The sequence below is a fragment of the Oncorhynchus keta genome, chromosome 1, assembly GCF_023373465.1.
Source record: "Oncorhynchus keta strain PuntledgeMale-10-30-2019 chromosome 1, Oket_V2, whole genome shotgun sequence".
Classification (NCBI taxonomy): Eukaryota; Metazoa; Chordata; class Actinopteri; order Salmoniformes; family Salmonidae; genus Oncorhynchus; species Oncorhynchus keta.
Window position 1 is genome coordinate 14,232,507 of NC_068421.1, and position 14,022 is coordinate 14,246,528.

The window sequence follows — 14,022 nt, forward strand, 5'->3', positions numbered from 1 at the left end:
CTGTCTGTCCTCTCCACCTCTACCTGTCTGTCCTCTCCACCTCTACCTGCCTGTCCTCTCCACCTCTACCTGTCTGTCCTCTCCACCTCTACCTGTCTGTCCTCTCCACCTCTACCTGTCTGTCCTCTCCACCTCTACCTGCCTGTCCTCTCCACCTCTACCTGTCTGTCCTCTCCACCTCTACCTGCCTGTTTTCTCCACCTCTACATGTCTGTCCTCTCCACCTCTACCTGTCTGTCCTCTCCACCTCTACCTGTCTGTCCTCTCCACCTCTAGCTGTCTGTCCTCTCCACCTCTACCTGTCTGTCTGTGTATTTGTTCAATGGTTAAAGATATGAAGACACCTGTCATGTTATCATCCTGACTAGCAATGTATTTATTTATCCCTCCAACCAACCAACCCCCCTTCTTATTCTGACTGTGATTGTGTGTCACTGTGTAATCTGCATTGCCATTGGCTAGTTATGACTGGTTAATCACTTTTCTTTTGTCATGATTTGTATTCTTCTTCTCCTCCCTCTGAAGTAGGTCATTGGATGAATGGAAAATATAATACTCCCTCTTTTCTCCCTACTCTACCTCTCCTTCATTCCCTCTTCAATTCACCTGCACTCTCTGGGCTAATAATGATTGTAAGGATATGAGGGGAGCTAAAGGGAGGGATAAATGTGATTAGAGAGCATTGGATGGATATTATGTGGTGAGAGCAATGTAGTGGTCTGGCTGTTGACAGGGTGGCTGTGGAGGCTTGTTGGGCTGTTGACAGGGTGGCTGTGGAGGCTTGTTGGGCTGTTGACAGAGTGACTGTGGAGGCCTGTTGGGCTGTTGACAGAGTGACTGTGGAGGCCTGTTGGGCTGTTGACAGAGTGACTGTGGAGGCCTGTTGGGCTGTTGACAGAGTGACTGTGGAGGCCTGTTGGGCTGTTGACAGAGTGACTGTGGAGGCCTGTTGGGCTGTTGACAGGGTGACTGTGGAGGCCTGTTGGGCTGTTGACAGAGTGACTGTGGAGGCCTGTTGGGCTGTTGACAGAGTGACTGTGGAGGCCTGTTGGGCTGTTGACAGAGTGACTGTGGAGGCCTGTTGGGCTGTTGACAGAGTGACTGTGGAGGCCTGTTGGGCTGTTGACAGAGTGACTGTGGAGGCCTGTTGGGCTGTTGACAGAGTGACTGTGGAGGCCTGTTGGGCTGTTGACAGAGTGACTGTGGAGGCCTGTTGGGCTGTTGACAGAGTGACTGTGGAGGCCTGTTGGGCTGTTGACAGGGTGACTGTGGAGGCCTGTTGGGCTGTTGACAGAGTGACTGTGGAGGCCTGTTGGGCTGTTGACAGAGTGACTGTGGAGGCCTGTTGGGCTGTTGACAGAGTGACTGTGGAGGCCTGTTGGGCTGTTGACAGGGTGACTGTGGAGGCCTGTTGGGCTGTTGACAGGGTGACTGTGGAGGCCTGTTGGGCTGTTGACAGAGTGACTGTGGAGGCCTGTTGGGCTGTTGACAGAGTGACTGTGGAGGCCTGTTGGGCTGTTGACAGGGTGACTGTGGAGGCCTGTTGGGCTGTTGACAGAGTGACTGTGGAGGCCTGTTGGGCTGTTGACAGAGTGACTGTGGAGGCCTGTTGGGCTGTTGACAGGGTGACTGTGGAGGCCTGTTGGGCTGTTGACAGAGTGACTGTGGAGGCCTGTTGGGCTGTTGACAGGGTGGCTGTGGAGTTCTGTTGGGCTGTTGACAGGGTGGCTGTGGAGTTCTGTTGGGCTGTTGACAGGGTCTGTCTGTACCTCATGACCACCTGGCTGTTGACAGGGTCTGTCTGTATTTCTGGCTGTATCTTATGACCAGGCCAGTAGAGGGTCTGTATCTTAGGACCAGGCCAGTAGAGGGGCTGTATCTTAGGACCAGGCCAGTAGAGGGGCTGTATCTTAGGACCAGGTCAGTAGAGGGTCTGTATCTTAGAACCAGGTCAGTAGAGGGTCTGTATCTTAGGACCAGGTCAGTAGAGGGTCTGTATCTTAGGACCAGGTCAGTAGAGGGTCTGTATCTTAGGACCAGGTCAGTAGAGGGTCTGTATCTTAGGACCAGGTCAGTAGAGGGTCTGTATCTTAGGACCAGGTCAGTAGAGGGTCTGTATCTTAGGACCAGGTCAGTAGAGGGTCTGTATCTTAGTACCAGGTCAGTAGAGGGTCTGTATCTTAGGACCAGGTCAGTAGAGGGTCTGTATCTTAGGACCAGGTCAGTAGAGGGTCTGTATCTTAGAACCAGGTCAGTAGAGAGAGAGAGAGAGGTATCTTAGGACCAGGCCAGTAGAGGGTCTGTATCTTAGTACCAGGTCAGTAGAGGGTCTGTATCTTAGGACCAGGTCAGTAGAGGGTCTGTATCTTAGGACCAGGTCAGTAGAGAGAGAGAGAGGTATCTTAGGACCAGGTCAGTAGAGGGTCTGTATCTTAGGACCAGATCAGGAGAGGGTCTGTATCTTAGGACCAGGCCAGTAGAGAGTCTGTATCTTAGGACCAGGTCAGTAGAGAGTCTGTATCTTAGGACCAGGTCAGTAGAGAGAGAGGTATCTTAGGACCAGGCCAGTAGAGGGTCTGTATCTTAGGACCAGGCCAGTAGAGGGTCTGTATCTTAGGACCAGGCCAGTGGAGGGTCTGTATCTTAGGACCAGGTCAGTAGAGAGTCTGTATCTTAGGACCAGGCCAGTAGAGAGAGAGAGAGGTATCTTAGGACCAGGCCAGTAGAGGGTCTGTATCTTAGGACCAGATCAGTAGAGGGTCTGTATCTTAGGACCAGGCCAGTAGAAGGTCTGTATCTTAGGACCAGGCCAGTGGAGGGTCTGTATCTTAGGACCAGGTCAGTAGAGAGTCTGTATCTTAGGACCAGGCCAGTAGAGGGTCTGTACCTTATATACTACAATTTTTTGGTCATTTAGTAGTCACTCATACAGAGCAACTTACAGGGGCAATTAAGGTTAAGTACCTTGCTCAACGGTACTTCGGCAGATTTATTAACCAGTGACCTTTATGTTACTGGCCCAATGCTTTTAACCGCTAGGCTACCTGCCGCCCTTTAGGACCGGACCAGGCCACTCTCTCAGCACCCTGGCAGTAGGACTGGCCACAGACACTTCTCTGCAAGAGAGAATGACAGACAGACCCTATCTTGGGCTTTAGGAATAGACATGGGAACAAAGATACTAGAACCCAGAGTAGAACCTAGAGTATGATGATGCTATACACTAGAACCTAGAGTATGCTGATGCTATACACTAGAACCCAGAGTATGCTGATGCTATACACTGAACCCAGAGTATGCTGATGCTATACACTAGAACCCAGAGTATGCTGATGCTATACACTAGAACCCAGAGTATGCTGATGCTTTACACTAGAACCCAGAGTATGCTGATGCTATACACTAGAACCCAGAGTATGCTGATGCTTTACACTAGAACCCAGAGTATGCTGATGCTATACACTGAACCCAGAGTATGCTGATGCTATACACTGAACCCAGAGTATGCTGATGCTGCACAATAGAACCTAGAGTATGCTGATGCTATACACTAGAACCCAGAGTATGCTGATGCTATACACTGAACCCAGAGTATGCTGATGCTATACACTAGAACCCAGAGTATGCTGATGCTATACACTAGAACCCAGAGTATGCTGATGCTATACACTAGAACCCAGAGTATGCTGATGCTATACACTGAACCCAGAGTATGCTGATGCTATACACTAGAACCCAAAGTATGCTGATGCTATACACTAGAACACAGAGTATGCTGATGCTATACACTAGAACACAGAGTATGCTGATGCTATACACTGAACCCAGAGTATGCTGATGCTATACACTAGAACCCAGAGTATGCTGATGCTATACACTAGAAGCCAGAGTATGCTGATGCTATACACTAGAACCCAGAGTATGCTGATGCTATACACTAGAACCCAGAGTATGCTGATGCTTCACAATAGAACCTAGAGTATGCTGATGCTATACACTAGAACCCAGAGTATGCTGATGCTATACACTAGAACCCAGAGTATGCTGATGCTATACACTAGAAGCCAGAGTATGCTGATGCTATACACTAGAACCCAGAGTATGCTGATGCTATACACTAGAACCCAGAGTATGCTGATGCTTTACACTAGAACCCAGAGTATGCTGATGCTATACACTGAACCCAGAGTATGCTGATGCTATACACTAGAACCCAGAGTATGCTGATGCTATACACTAGAAGCCAGAGTATGCTGATGCTATACACTAGAACCCAGAGTATGCTGATGCTATACACTAGAACCCAGAGTATGCTGATGCTTCACAATAGAACCTAGAGTATGCTGATGCTATACACTAGAACCCAGAGTATGCTGATGCTATACACTAGAACCCAGAGTATGCTGATGCTATACACTAGAAGCCAGAGTATGCTGATGCTATACACTAGAACCCAGAGTATGCTGATGCTATACACTAGAACCCAGAGTATGCTGATGCTTTACACTAGAACCCAGAGTATGCTGATGCTATACACTAGAACCCAGAGTATGCTGATGCTATACACTAGAACCCAGAGTATGCTGATGCTATACACTAGAACCCAGAGTATGCTGATGCTATACACTAGAACCCAGAGTATGCTGATGCTATACACTAGAACCCAGAGTATGCTGATGCTATACACTAGAACCCAGAGTATGCTGATGCTATACACTAGAACCCAGAGTATGCTGATGCTATACACTAGAACCCAGAGTATGCTGATGCTATACACTGAACCCAGAGTATGCTGATGCTATACACTGAACCCAGAGTATGCTGATGCTATACACTGAACCCAGAGTATGCTGATGCTTTACACTAGAACCCAGAGTATGCTGATGCTATACACTGAACCCAGAGTATGCTGATGCTATACACTGAACCCAGAGTATGCTGATGCTTTACACTAGAAGCCAGAGTATGCTGATGCTATACACTAGAAGCCAGAGTATGCTGATGCTATACACTGAACCCAGAGTATGCTGATGCTTTACACTAGAAGCCAGAGTATGCTGATGCTTTACACTAGAACCCAGAGTATGCTGATGCTATACACTGAACCCAGAGTATGCTGATGCTTTACACTAGAACCCAGAGTATGCTGATGCTATACACTAGAACCCAGAGTATGCTGATGCTATACACTAGAAGCCAGAGTATGCTGATGCTATACACTAGAACCTAGAGTATGCTGATGCTATACACTAGAACCCAGAGTATGCTGATGCTTTACACTAGAACCCAGAGTATGCTGATGCTATACACTAGAACCCAGAGTATGCTGATGCTTTACACTAGAACCCAGAGTATGCTGATGCTTTACACTAGAACCCAGAGTATGCTGATGCTATACACTAGAACCCAGAGTATGCTGATGCTCTACACTAGAACCCAGAGTATGCTGATGCTTTACACTAGAACCCAGAGTATGCTGATGCTCTACACTAGAACCCAGAGTATGCCGATGATTTACACTAGAACCCAGAGTATGCTGATGCTATACACTAGGACCCAGAGTATGCTGATGCTTTACACTAGAACCCAGAGTATGCTGATGCTATACACTAGAACCCAGAGTATGCTGATGCTCTACACTAGAACCCAGAGTATGCTGATGCTTTACACTAGAACCCAGAGTATGCTGATGCTATACACTGAACCCAGAGTATGCTGATGCTATACACTAGAACCCAGAGTATGCTGATGCTATACACTAGAACCCAGAGTATGCTGATGCTATACACTGAACCCAGAGTATGCTGATGCTATACACTGAACCCAGAGTATGCTGATACTATACACTAGAACCCAAAGTATGCTGATGCTATACACTAGAACACAGAGTATGCTGATGCTATACACTAGAACACAGAGTATGCTGATGCTATACACTGAACCCAGAGTATGCTGATGCTATACACTAGAACCCAGAGTATGCTGATGCTATACACTAGAAGCCAGAGTATGCTGATGCTATACACTAGAACCCAGAGTATGCTGATGCTATACACTAGAACCCAGAGTATGCTGATGCTTCACAATAGAACCTAGAGTATGCTGATGCTATACACTAGAACCCAGAGTATGCTGATGCTATACACTAGAACCCAGAGTATGCTGATGCTATACACTAGAAGCCAGAGTATGCTGATGCTATACACTAGAACCCAGAGTATGCTGATGCTATACACTAGAACCCAGAGTATGCTGATGCTTTACACTAGAACCCAGAGTATGCTGATGCTATACACTGAACCCAGAGTATGCTGATGCTATACACTAGAACCCAGAGTATGCTGATGCTATACACTAGAAGCCAGAGTATGCTGATGCTATACACTAGAACCCAGAGTATGCTGATGCTATACACTAGAACCCAGAGTATGCTGATGCTGCACAATAGAACCTAGAGTATGCTGATGCTATACACTAGAACCCAGAGTATGCTGATGCTATACACTAGAACCCAGAGTATGCTGATGCTATACACTAGAAGCCAGAGTATGCTGATGCTATACACTAGAACCCAGAGTATGCTGATGCTATACACTAGAACCCAGAGTATGCTGATGCTTTACACTAGAACCCAGAGTATGCTGATGCTATACACTAGAATCCAGAGTATGCTGATGCTATACACTAGAACCCAGAGTATGCTGATGCTATACACTAGAACCCAGAGTATGCTGATGCTATACACTAGAACCCAGAGTATGCTGATGCTATACACTAGAACCCAGAGTATGCTGATGCTATACACTAGAACCCAGAGTATGCTGATGCTATACACTAGAACCCAGAGTATGCTGATGCTATACACTAGAACCCAGAGTATGCTGATGCTATACACTGAACCCAGAGTATGCTGATGCTATACACTGAACCCAGAGTATGCTGATGCTATACACTAGAAGCCAGAGTATGCTGATGCTTTACACTAGAACCCAGAGTATGCTGATGCTATACACTGAACCCAGAGTATGCTGATGCTATACACTGAACCCAGAGTATGCTGATGCTTTACACTAGAAGCCAGAGTATGCTGATGCTATACACTGAACCCAGAGTATGCTGATGCTATACACTGAACCCAGAGTATGCTGATGCTATACACTAGAAGCCAGAGTATGCTGATGCTTTACACTAGAACCCAGAGTATGCTGATGCTATACACTGAACCCAGAGTATGCTGATGCTTTACACTAGAACCCAGAGTATGCTGATGCTATACACTAGAACCCAGAGTATGCTGATGCTATACACTAGAAGCCAGAGTATGCTGATGCTATACACTAGAACCTAGAGTATGCTGATGCTATACACTAGAACCCAGAGTATGCTGATGCTTTACACTAGAACCCAGAGTATGCTGATGCTATACACTAGAACCCAGAGTATGCTGATGCTTTACACTAGAACCCAGAGTATGCTGATGCTTTACACTAGAACCCAGAGTATGCTGATGCTATACACTAGAACCCAGAGTATGCTGATGCTCTACACTAGAACCCAGAGTATGCTGATGCTTTACACTAGAACCCAGAGTATGCTGATGCTCTACACTAGAACCCAGAGTATGCCGATGATTTACACTAGAACCCAGAGTATGCTGATGCTATACACTAGGACCCAGAGTATGCTGATGCTTTACACTAGAACCCAGAGTATGCTGATGCTATACACTAGAACCCAGAGTATGCTGATGCTCTACACTAGAACCCAGAGTATGCTGATGCTTTACACTAGAACCCAGAGTATGCTGATGCTCTACACTAGAACCCAGAGTATGCCGATGATTTACACTAGAACCCAGAGTATGCTGATGCTATACACTAGATACCAGTGGTTCCATTCAAATACTTAAAATATCATGGTTGATTTTCAAGATTCTCACTTTGATGTAGCAGTTATTTTCTTTGAAAAACATTTATTGATGGATGCTTTCTTGTGAAATCCTTTGAGCAATCTAGTATGCAAGTACAAGAAGGTTGGGTGGAAACAGCTGCATACATTTAACAAATGCTCTCTATATGCTCAGTACTATGAGTTACCCCCGTTTTGGACATAGAGACAGACAGACCCCCCCGCCGTGATGGTCGATAAGGTTCGGGCCACATGAATGCCAATGAAACAGCAGCAGACTCTGACAACACCACCTCAGTCCATCAGGGTCCTGGCCAGACATTTGCATGAATGGCTTCTCTCTCTCCCCAGTACCACTTCTAACTCCTCCCTTAGATGTGCGGCTGATGATTCCTGCCGCAGCCAAACGGCCTTAATGTAGCTACAGAGGGGAGCACTAAAGGGCTTGTAATGGGAATCAACTCTTATGTTCTTGTCTCTGTGATTGTCTGGTTGGAGTGCAGAGATAAAGCCATGCTGGATGAGTAGACTGTGTTGTTTTGGGGGTGACAATGTTAAACACAGTCCACAATCTTCCCTCCTTATTCCCTGTCTGGAAAATGATTGCTATTTGGAGTCTGCAAACAATTTAGAGCCAAAACCGAGGTCCTTACTCACAATTTAGAGCCACAACCGAGGTCCTTACTCACAATTTAGAGCCACAACCGAGGTCCTTACTCACAATTTAGAGCCACAACCGAGGTCCTTACTCACAATGTAGAGCCAAAACAGAGGTCCTTCCTCACAATTTAGAGCCAAAACAGAGGTCCTTACTCACAATTTAGAGCCAAAACAGAGGTCCTTCCTCACAATTTAGAGCCAAAACAGAGGTCCTTTACTCACAATTTAGAGCCAAAACAGAGGTCCTTCCTCACAATTTAGAGCCACAACCGAGGTCCTTACTCACAATTTAGAGCCAAAACAGAGGTCCTTCCTCACAATTTAGAGCCAAAACAGAGGTCCTTACTCACAATTTAGAGTCAAAACAGAGGTCCTTCCTCACAATTTAGAGCCAAAACAGAGGTCCTTCCTCACAATTTAGAGCCAAAACAGAGGTCCTTACTCACAATTTAGAGCCAAAACAGAGGTCCTTCCTCACAATTTAGAGCCAAAACAGAGGTCCTTCCTCACAATTTAGAGCCAAAACAGAGGTCCTTCCTCACAATTTAGAGCCAAAACAGAGTTCATTCCTCACAATTTAGAGCCAAACCAGAGGTCCTTCCTCACAATTTAGAGCCAAAACAGAGGTCCTTCCTCACAATTTAGAGCCAAAACAGAGGTCCTTCCTCACAATTTAGAGCCAAAACAGAGGTCCTTCCTCACAATTTAGAGCCAAAACAGAGGTCCTTCCTCACAATTTAGAGCCAAAACAGAGGTCCTTCCTCACAATTTAGAGCCAAAACAGAGGTCCTTCCTCACAATTTAGAGCCAAAACAGAGGTCCTTCCTCACAATTTAGAGCCAAAACAGAGGTCCTTACTCACAATTTAGAGCCAAAACAGAGGTCCTTCCTCACAATTTAGAGTCAAAACAGAGGTCCTTACTCACAATTTAGAGCCAAAACAGAGGTCCTTCCTCACAATTTAGAGCCAAAACAGAGGTCCTTCCTCACAATTTAGAGCCAAAACAGAGGTCCTTACTCACAATTTAGAGCCAAACCAGAGGTCCTTCCTCACAATTTAGAGCCAAAACAGAGGTCCTTCCTCACAATTTAGAGCCAAAACAGAGGTCCTTCCTCACAATTTAGAGCCAAAACAGAGGTCCTTCCTCACAATTTAGAGCCAAAACAGAGGTCCTTACTCACAATTTAGAGCCAAAACAGAGGTCCTTCCTCACAATTTAGAGCCAAAACAGAGGTCCTTCCTCACAATTTAGAGCCAAAACAGAGGTCATTCCTCACAATTTAGAGCCAAAACAGAGGTCCTTCCTCACAATTTAGAGCCAAAACAGAGGTCCTTACTCACAATTTAGAGCCAAAACAGAGGTCCTTCCTCACAATTTAGAGCCAAAACAGAGGTCCTTACTCACAATTTAGAGCCAAAACAGAGGTCCTTCCTCACAATTTAGAGCCAAAACAGAGGTCCTTCCTCACAATTTAGAGCCAAAACAGAGGTCCTTCCTCACAATTTAGAGCCAAAACAGAGGTCCTTACTCACAATTTAGAGCCAAAACAGAGGTCCTTCCTCACAATTTAGAGCCAAAACAGAGGTCCTTACTCACAATTTAGAGCCAAAACAGAGGTCCTTCCTCACAATTTAGAGCCAAAACAGAGGTCCTTCCTCACAATTTAGAGCCAAAACAGAGGTCCTTCCTCACAATTTAGAGCCAAAACAGAGGTCCTTACTCACAATTTAGAGCCAAAACAGAGGTCCTTCCTCACAATTTAGAGCCAAAACAGAGGTCCTTCCTCACAATTTAGAGCCAAAACAGAGGTCATTCCTCACAATTTAGAGCCAAAACAGAGGTCCTTCCTCACAATTTAGAGCCAAAACAGAGGTCCTTACTCACAATTTAGAGCCAAAACAGAGGTCCTTCCTCACAATTTAGAGCCAAAACAGAGGTCCTTACTCACAATTTAGAGCCAAAACAGAGGTCCTTCCTCACAATTTAGAGCCAAAACAGAGGTCCTTCCTCACAATTTAGAGCCAAAACAGAGGTCCTTACTCACAATTTAGAGCCAAAACAGAGGTCCTTCCTCACAATTTAGAGCCAAAACAGAGGTCCTTCCTCACAATTTAGAGCCAAAACAGAGGTCCTTACTCACAATTTAGAGCCAAAACAGAGGTCCTTCCTCGCAGAATGTTATTTCATATTTATCAACCCTTTATCTCAATCTAATGGTTCTCTGTGTCTCCCTCTCTCTCTCTCTCTCTCTCTCTCTCTCTCTCTCTCTCTCTCTCTCTCTCTCTCTCTGCCTCTGCTGATGGTGCCATCCACCTCCTCCTCTGAATCCGATTGTTCAGGTGAGTCATTTCTGTTTCATTCAGTCGTTTTATCTTCATTGGGCAGATACACCTTTTAGGAATGAGTGTGATGACAGTTGAATCATCATAATACACTCTGTAGTGATGAGATGACTTTGTCCTGTTTGTCTTGTGGCCTCATCAATCTCCTGCTGTATCAATCTCCTACAGAGTATATGCTACTGTAGCACCCCTGCTATTGGGTGACTGACTCACACACGCACGCACGTACACACGCAAGCACACAAGCACACACACACGCACGTACACACGCAAGCACACACACACGCACACACACACACACACACGCACGCACGTACACACGCAAGCACACACACATGCACGCACACACACACGCAAGCACACACACACGCACGCACGTACACGCACACACACGGACACACACACACACACACACACACACACACACACACACACACACACACACACACACACACACACACACACACACACACACACACACACACACACACACACGCACGTACACACGCAACACACACACACACACACGCACACACACATGCACGCACACACACGCGCACGCGCACACACACACACAAACACACACAAACACTCACACACAGACAGACAGACACACACACACTCACACACAGACACGCGCACGCGCATGCACGTACACACACACACAAACACACACAAACACACACACACACAGACACACAGACAGACACACACACACACACGCACACACACACACACACGTGTAGACACACATTCACACCTCTACCTTGCTCCATTCCACCCCGCTGCCTGCCCCTGGCCCCTGTTTTCAGTGTAATCTGATGGGCAGTGTGGCTGTCCTCAGGGAATCTACTAAAATAACTGTGATAAGGACCTTTTTACAGCTTGTCCAGTAATGTCCTGTTGAAGCCTGGACTCTGTAGACTCTGTGTTGTAGGCTTGGTAATCACCATGTAGTGAAATGAATGACACATCGACCAGACAGATTTTTTTCACATGATCTCTTTCTCTCTCCGTCCAGCTATACTTCTATCTCTATCAGCTATCTCTGTCAGCTATCTCTGTCAGCTATCTCTGTCAGCTATCTCTGTCAGCCTCCCCAAAACCTCCTCATTGCCTTGTTTATTTCCATCCCTGTCTCCGCAGGCTGGGTCTCCTGGTTGGTTAACATGGCGGGAGGAAACAAACAGTAGAGTCTAAGTCATACATTCAGCACAGTGCTGAACCAGTCAGGATACAACAGATGTCAACCCTCCAGATCCCTTCCTGTTCTCTTACAGCCTCTCTCTACATGCACTGTTATAGATGGGTAGTCTCTCTCTACATGCACTGTTATGGATGGGTAGTCTCTCTCTACATGCACTGTGTGGGTTATGGAGGTGTAGTCTCTCTCTACATGCACTGTTATGGATGGGTAGTCTCTCTCTACATGCACTGTGTGGGTTATGGATGGGTAGTCTCTCTCTACATGCACTGTTATGGATGGGTAGTCTCTCTCTACATGCACTGTGTGGGTTATGGATGGGTAGTCTCTCTCTACATGCACTGTGTGGGTTATGGATGGGTAGTCTCTCTCTACATGCACTGTGTGGGTTATGGATGGGTAGTCTCTCTCTACATGCACTGTGTGGGTTATGGATGGGTAGTCTCTCTCTACATGCACTGTGTTGGTTTATGGAGGGTTTGCACTTTGGATGAACCCCACTCTCAGGAGAAACACCCACAGTTAGGGGGCATACTATCAGAACCTGCTGCTCACTCTTCAGTTGAAAGGTTTGATCAGTCCCCTTTCCTGTCAGTTTGTATTGGTCTAGGTATATGTGTCAGTGTGGTTGTCCCTCTCTTGTCGTGTGTGTGTGTGTGTGTGTGTGTGTGTGTGTGTGTGTGTGTGTGTGTGTGTGTGTGTGTGTGTGTGTGTGTGTGTGTGTGTGTGTGTGTGTGTGTGTGTGAGAGACAGGGGGATTTACATGCTCTAATGATGAGGGATCAGGGCAAGGACAGACCCTGTCAGCAACCCTAATGAGAGAGACCCTGTAGCCCCAGGCCAGGAGGGACTGGGGGTAGAGGCGATGTAGGCTGGCGTCTGTCGCCAGTGACATGGCCCCCATAGATAATGTGGAGCCCCCTCCTCTCCTCTCCTCCACATCAAACCGCTCTGGATTCCTCTGCACTGTAATGATCCAGTTACAAATGATGAGGAGCCTGTTGGATGGCGAGGATAAGAGGAGAAGAGGCAGTAGAGGAGAAGAGGCAGTAGAGGAGAAGAGGAGAAGAGGCAGTAGAGGAGAAGAGGAGAAGAGGCAGTAGAGGAGAAGAGGAGAAGAGGCAGTAGAGGAGAAGAGGAGAAGAGGCAGTAGTGGAGAAGAGGAGAAGAGGCAGTAGAGGAGAAGAGGAGAAGAGGCAGTAGTGGAGAAGAGGAGAAGAGGCAGTAGAGGAGAAGAGGAGAAGAGGCAGTAGAGGAGAAGAGGAGAAGAGGCAGTAGTGGATAAGAGGAGAAGAGGCAGTAGTGGATAAGAGGAGAAGAGGCAGTAGTGGATAAGAGGAGAAGAGGCAGTAGAGGAGAAGAGGAGAAGAGGCAGTAGAGGAGAAGAGGAGAAGAGGCAGTAGAGGAGAAGAGGAGAAGAGGCAGTAGTGGAGAAGAGGAGAAGAGGCAGTAGTGGATAAGAGGAGAAGAGGCAGTAGAGGAGAAGAGGAGAAGAGGCAGTAGAGGAGAAGAGGAGAAGAGGCAGTAGAGGAGAAGAGGAGAAGAGGCAGTAGTGGAGAAGAGGAGAAGAGGCAGTAGTGGATAAGAGGAGAAGAGGCAGTAGAGGAGAAGAGGAGAAGAGGCAGTAGAGGATAAGAGGAGAAGAGGCAGTAGAGGAGAAGAGGCAGTAGAGGATAAGAGGAGAAGAGGCAGTAGAGGATAAGAGGAGAAGAGGCAGTAGAGGATAAGAGGAGAAGAGGCAGTAGTGGAGAAGAGGAGAAGAGGATAAGAGGAGAAGAGGCAGTAGAGGAGAAGAGGAGAAGAGGCAGTAGAGGAGAAGAGGAGAAGAGGCAGTAGAGGATAAGAGGAGAAGAGGCAGTAGTGGATAAGAGGAGAAGAGGCAGTAGAGGAGAAGAGGAGAAGAGGA